Raw genomic sequence first — 7,937 nt, 5'->3', positions numbered from 1 at the left:
TGATGAGATAATATTATATTAAATGATATTAAAAAGGGTTAACTGCCGTGGTCAAGGGTTCAAAAATGATAGGAACCTCAGTTTATGGATCTCAACTGGTTCCAGGTTTAGCACAAAGGACTATATTTTTAAGTGTGATAAAACCGTTTAACTGCAGCTCCATTTTGTTGGTTTGTTATTGAATTTATCCATTGAGTTATATTGGACGAAACACACATGAATAATTTCTCAAAACATTTTACTTACTAATAAACAACATCAGAGCCTCAGACTGTTTGCCTCTTAATTTAAGAAATTACTAGTTTAGACCACTCATCATAGAAAGGTCAGCTGTAATTTACTGTCACACTGTCCTTGTTCACAGCTGCCATAATATAATTTATTAATAAACCAGTCGGAGTTTATGAAATGGTTTCAAGGAGATAGTTCAACTTTTTAAGCCCTAAAATAAAACATATGATGAGACGATGATATTAATATTTAGAGAAACAACATTTATCCTCATATCCATATGTACACATCCCACAATCTTGTTACACTGTCCCACAGAAATCTATTACTTTTCCAGGAGGATTTATGGAATTTTATATTATGCAAACATGTTTGACATTTTAATCAACACATAATGGCACGAGACTTTGTAATCTACTTATTTCTGCATTTATTCAGGTTTGCAGACCATTTCCTTCCTGTTTTAAGTGTAAAGCACAAAAAATGTCAAAAAAGGTTTTTACAAAAGCCTTCCTTGGATATTCTTCATGCGTAACACTTCCATTTTCCAGGTTGTTTCTGTATTCTCGTCCCTTGTGCTGTGTGTCGCACCACATAAAGAAGTGCAAAAATGTCTTATGATCCTACAGAGGACCCCCAAGGTGTCTTTTATCAAAAGCGATGTTCATCCCTGCCTGACAGCGGTCAGAATGTATTGGTGTTCTTGCTGAGACCTTAAAAACACTTGTCATTACTTCTCATTGCCTCTAGCCTGTGGTAAGAATCAAATAAATTCAGTTTCACTGCGAGGAGTTTCCAGCCAATCCCGCGTGTCCTCGTGCGAACCCGGTGCTTGGCATCTTACGGGCAGCTTAATGAAATTAATATATTGGATTTTCTTCAGTGATTGATATGCTACATCCAAATGTAAACCATAATCTACTCTGCTGAAACTTGGACATCAGCAAATCTGATTTATTGCAGGTACTTAAAGAAGAACTTATTGCACCTCTTTTTTCCCATGAAATTATAAAATGAACCTTTTGGATGTTAGCCATTATAATTGCCGGCACTGAGAGACTCCAAAGTGGCAGTTAAAAACAAACTTGAAACAAGACTCTGTTGGCAATGACCTTGAAGGGCACAAAACATTGGCTAACCCTGCTGTTATGAAACCACCGACTGGTTAAATCGAGCCTTCTGTGATTTAAGCTTGTTTGAAGAAAAACATCTATGCCGCCTGCCATGTCTGGAAACAGTTTACACTTTATTTTAAATCACTGTTGACTCATCGCTGAGTCATTGTTTAATGTAGCAAATGAGAAAAAACATTTACATTTAGGTGATAAATATTCCACGTTATTCAGCAGACAAGTGATATAACTTCATTCAAACACCTGTTATAAATTACGTAACATTCCGTGACGGTACAAACAACAGTAACACAACCCTTTAAAAACATGTCCGTAAAAATACAGCACAATGTACAGTGTTAATAAGAAAAATTTCTGCATTGTGAAACCATATACCATATCTATGTAGATGACAGACAGATAGATATTATGGAAGCTTGTTTCCGCCACAGAATAAAAAAAAAATGCAAAAGATAATTGCGACTTTTTATCTCAATTGCGAGTTTACGTTATATTTTGCGTGACATAAACGTGATATCAATTGTGTGTTATAAAGTCAGAATTGTGAGATATAAACCTATAGAGATACACCTCTTTGTGTGAAGCGGATTTGCACAGTAGTAGATTAATTTTATTTTGCAGACGCTGGATTTATTTATCTCAATCAACTGTTTATGTGTCAAATATTTGTTTGGTACTAATGTAGGATTTGCTAGCTCAGAGATGACTCAGGCTATACTGTTCAGACAAAACATAGACGATGTCCTCCTAACACACCTGTATGTGTATTTAACCTTTTACTAAGCTCTAAAACATTTTCCTCCACACACTCTGGTACATTGATTTTGGATTGTAACATACAAACTCCTCAAATAGCCTTTCTTTAATGTCTGAAGTCTATGTGAAACACCAAGGACAATACATTTAAATAATACATAAATAAATCATATTAGAGCTGTCAATTTAATGTGTTAATTTAATTTAAAGACTTGCGCTTCAGATCGTTAAAATAGGGCCCAATAAAGTAAATAACTAGCTTTCGGCCAAACGAACATACAGATTGCACTTACGCCTACATTGCAACTTAAAAAACTTGTGAAGTTCGGAAGTAGTGGTGCGTCCAACCCGATCTCACGACAATTCTTACGAATTTTACGAGGTGGCTAACTCGTACAAATTCATACGACCTCACTCCTCACTTTGCTAAATCGTACATATTTTACAAGTTGCCCAATTCGTATGAATTTGTACGAATGACCTACCTCTGACCCTGCCCCTAAACCTAACCGTCACTGGGGTTTAGACAAATTGTTAGGTTAGGGTTAGGTTGAACAAATTCGTACGAATCAGTCACATTTTACTCACTCGTACGAATTCGTATGAATTGGTCGTGAGATAGCGTTGGGTGCGTCATGGCGTAGTGTAAATATCAGCAGTACTTCGCATTACTCGCATAAGTTGTGCTTTAGATTTAAGTGGAATCCGTATATTCGTTTGGCTGGAAGCTAGTTATTTTATCCCTTAATCCTCCTTCCCAATAGCTAAACTTAACTACTTTACTATTAATAAGCAGTTATGAGTTTATTGAGGCAAAAGTCATAGTTAATAGTTAGTTAATTTAGTATAAGTGTGACCACTACAAATACTTTGTGAAAACGATGACATCACCAACGTTCGTAGTAGCCTACGTATTCAGTCAGTTCAAATTAATTCAGTTGACAGCCCTAATTATTATGATAACAATTTTAAAGGTACATTATTGGCGCTTTTCCACTGCATGGTACGGTACGGCTCGGTTCGGTACGGCTCACTTATGGCGCATTTCCACTGCACGGTACGGTACGTTACGGTACGGCTCGCTTCGGCTCGCTTTAAATGGTACCACCTCTGTTGAGGTTCCAAGCGTACCGTACCGATACTAAAATGTGACGTGGAAACACTGCAGATCACTGATTGGTCAGACAGAATCATCTCTGCCAGCGTCATTGTATTTACGACACGAGACACTTAAACCCGCTAGATTTAAATAGCCAGTAGACAACAGCCAACCCTGTAGCACCTGTTTTAAAAGTATTTGCTTCAAAAAAAGAGTATAAACTTTAAAAAAAAAAAAGAAATGGCTGAATCGTGGTCAGTGGACGAGGTGCAGACGTTCCTCTCGTTGGTTGCCGAGGAGTGGATGGGGAAACACGGAATGAAAAATTCGCATTTAATATGATGATGTCATGGTAGAGACGGCAACTATAACGATCAGTCCCACCCACTTTGAAGCGGTACTAACTGCAGTGGAAAAGCAACCGAGCTAAAGCGAGCCGAACCGTGCCGTACTGAGTCGAGTCGTACCACGCACACGCAGTGGAAAAGCGAAGCGAGCCGAACCATTCCGCGCCGAGTCGAACCGTACTGAGCCGTACCATGCAGTGGAAAAGCGCCATAAGTAACTTTTGGCCCTCTAGCGGTTAAAAATAAATTAAACTGTATGCATTTTGCGGAGGAACATTGGTTTTGTTGTGCTTCTGTGTGACTGTGTTCTTCCTCATGACTAAATAGAGAGAGAGAGAGAGAGAGAGAGAGAGAGAGAGAGAGAGAGAGAGAGAGAGAGAGAGAGAGAGAGAGAGAGAAAAACTCTATAATAGGCTTACCATGGTGAATCAGGGTAAGGTGAAAACACGTTTTGGAAGAAGGATTGGTAATGTATAACTCATTTTATAAATTATCACAAAAGTCCATTTTTTTTCTGCCAAAGGCTATTAGAAGGATTGTACTTGCTACAGTTTGTACATTTATTTGGTGTCCTTGCTAAATGACTTTGGTTTAATAAAAAATAAAAAAAACCTTTCTGTATTATCCAGAAAAAGGACAGGGGGATTCAGTTGCTAAGAGGATCCAAACTGCCTCATTTTTGGAGTTCAAAGTCGTCAGACATTTGTCCCCTCCTCCAAGGCATTTTAAAGTCCTATTTGATCCACACACAAGCTGTGTCTCATTTCGAAGGCTGCGTCCTCCGGATGTCGCATTTACTTCATAAAGGATGTTTTATTTCAGAACAGTAACCATTATAAAATTGACCGTTAGTCCTATGGCATAAATTGTTGTCATTTCTTAATGACTTTGGAATGTAGTGGTCAGTTTACTGAAATGAAGCAGCCTCAATGACATATGCAGCTGACAAATGCGACCTCCGGAGGACGCAGCCTTCCAAATGAGACACAGCTATAGTCAGCTGAGACATGCTGGCTGTTCTCATACCCAATGTGCCATCTTCCGGTCTCTTTAGGCAGCATCTTAACTGAAATGGAACCTCAAAAGTGACCGTTTTAGAAGGCTCAACATTGTATTGTACAAATAGCACTTTTAAGTTTTTACAATTTTAATGGGAGACTCTCTCACAATTGTACACCATAACACTGTTGAATACCATAAAACAAACACTACATGAAAAAAAAAAAAAAAAATCCATATTTAATTATCAAACTATTTTTATACTCTTTGTTATTAAATTAACTTGCTTTGTCAGCCATTTTTTTTTCTTTCACTGAGCTCACTGCAATGCACCATGGGATTGCCCATGCGATGCTGCCTTGGAATTTAACTAATTAAACTAATTAAAAATGTTTTAACTCTTAGAGCAGCATAATGATTCTTGTAAAACATCCTACATAAGCAGCACGTTTTAGAACAGAGCCGTGTTCTAGTAGTGTTATACATAAGCTTTGCTTTAAATGATTTAATGATCCTGCCAAAGCCAAGAACATGTGTGGGAGGTGTCCGGGTTTAACATTAGCATGCTTGGCGGTCCACGTGGCCCATAAAAACTAACCCCGATTTGCATCAGGCATCTGATCTCAATGGTGTTCTGTCAGTGAACCGCAGGCTCATTTTCAGCCACACTTCCTGAGCCAAGAAAAGAGCAGCTCCCAGTGGATTAAGGGGCCAAATGTCTGAACATGCATGTTTGACAAAGCAAAGATTAGCACCATCTACTTTCTGCAAGACAAATTGTTTTATTTACAACTTCGAAGACGACATTTTTTACAGGGTGCGATAGAGCCTTTCAAAGTCGTTTTCTTCTTCTTTTTTTTAAGACGGGCTCTAAATAATTTTTTGGACAGTCGAGGAAATGTAAAAGGTGGTTAGTCATTCATCTGAACATCATGACATTTACGATGGTATGATCTTGTTTACATGTGACATGTGACCTATCAAGTGACTGTGTAACCTGCTACAAGCCTAAAAAGGCCAGCCTGGGGAACCCTATAATGTCACACACATGCCATTTTAGATTACTTGAGATGCATAAATCAAAATCCTAATATATCTTTATTAGATATTCCTGATAGGTCAAAGGCACACAGTGTTTTAAAGTGCCTGTTCAATATATACAATTATTGAAGCTGAAATACAGCAGACCAATGTTTTATGTAACTGATATCTTACAATACACTAAAAAATGTGGTTTAGGATTTACTTTGACAATATGTGTGTACTTTCCCGTAATCAATTCAACACATTAAAGTAAGCATGAAATATTGAAGTAGAAAGACTGAAATACTTTTATTTACAACTTCAAAAAATATATTTTTTTACACTGTAGAAAACTATGAGTCATCTTATAAGAGTCAATGTTACCAATTCCTTTCTATGTCAAAACACATTTCCATCACCCGTAACCCACAAAAAAAAAGGTCGCTTTTTCCATCAAAATTTCCATCTGCATTCTACTGAGAAGAATAGTTTTTTCTTTAAAAAATGACAGTTCTCAGCACTGAAATGAAATTTCCAACTTCCAAATTTGTTTCACTGGCAACGTCTTCTAACCTATGTTTCAGAGGAAGAACTCAGCGAGTCCGGACATCACTCAAAACATGTCAGCAATGCATGCCGCAGTGATATGTGTTGATCTCCATTTAATGCTAGAGGCCAAAATATGAGTGACACCTGCTGACTTCTCCCATCATACACAACAAGGCAAATGATTGGAGACAGAAAAGGCTCCTCTTTAACTCAATGACACTTTGTGTCACCTGGCTCAAACCCTGGTTAAAAAAAGGCCTGACACCAACAGATAGTTTGCATTCCCTTTGAGAAGACATACCATACACCGTCTGACCCAACTCATGACCGCACTTGAGTCTCGTGAAGATCGGCCCCATCGGACAGCATTTGGAACCTGTTCAAGTGACGAATGATAGTTCAATGAATCATCTGCACAGCAGGGGTTTTAAGTACATTGAAGGTGCCAGGAAAACATTGTCATCAGCTGTAATTCTTCTAAGTAATGCTGGGGTCTCAGTGATCAAGTGATCTTAAGAGGCTCTAGAATAAGGTGAATGATTTACAGACTGAGAACGTTTGATTAGCATTAGTCACAGAGGGCAGTGGGCATGTTTTGAGGTTATGATATTAAGATTAGTGCTTACCTGCTTAACGAACATGGACAACTTTGAAAGACATAAAATCACTTAAAAATGCTAACAGAGAGCACTTTGAATGAATAGATTTCACAAGCACTTCTGGTCAGAAAAATTAAGGATTGAACTACTCAAACTGTATTTATATCATTAAAAATGATTTTAAATATTATATATACAGTATAAATGTGTGTGTAAACACTTGTAGGTAAACCAAAAGATTTTAAGATTTAAAATTGTTGGTTATAGTCATTTCTCACAAACGTAAAAAGGTCCAGCCTGAAAAAACAGCTAGGGTTAAATGAACTGAAGTTTATCAAATTAGTCAAATCATATTGCCGTTTCAAAAAGGAGATAAAAGCAGAGGACTGAATGCAACGTGACAAGTTTTATAATAATATTTCCTGTGAACTGATTGGCTTCCGAAAAAAAAAGGGAAAAAAACCTTCTATCAACCTTTATGTTGACTCCGCCACAACAATTTCTTCTGCGAAGCCTCGCTATTATCCCGCAAAGCAATTTCTGGTGTGACAGTGGCACCGTTTCAAAAATTATAGGTCATATTTTCAGTGTAGAGACCCATTTTTTTTCCTTGTCACCAGGCAGATCCATATCCATCAATGGTCAGAATGAATAGTGGTTATTTGGAAATGCAAATTTAAAAACAATTTATCATCTGTCAACGGAAATGATTTATTTTCTTGGTAAATAAACAAAAGTACAAATCTTTCACTGCTCTAGTTTGATAAATTACCCTAAAATTTGCATTACCAGCCCTGGTGATCACCCCTACAGGTTATTTACAATCGTGTTGTTGCTGTAAAACCAGAATGTACATAAAAAGACTAATTTCTCATTTTCCTCATTAAGTTACCATCATCAATTAGATTATTCAGACGATCAAACAAACATCCAGCGTCCTGTAAAGAGCACATTCAGGGATTTTCAGAGACACCAAATGTTTGGAGGTTTCACCATGAAAACAACTTCTCCTTGGTCTTTAAAAATGTCTGACATTCATTTATTGATCAAATGTATCACTCGTATGGAAATATGATAATATATTAATTATAATATAATGTAATTATAATTTAAATCGGACTACTTTTCAAATTGTATTTCATAAACCAACATCTCGGGAAAACGTCATGGGGTTTCAAATCAAGAAATTACTTTCTGTTAC

Source organism: Rutilus rutilus (genome assembly GCF_951802725.1).
Source record: "Rutilus rutilus genome assembly, chromosome: 12".
Classification (NCBI taxonomy): Eukaryota; Metazoa; Chordata; class Actinopteri; order Cypriniformes; family Leuciscidae; genus Rutilus; species Rutilus rutilus.
Note: the sequence above shows the minus strand (reverse complement) of the source record.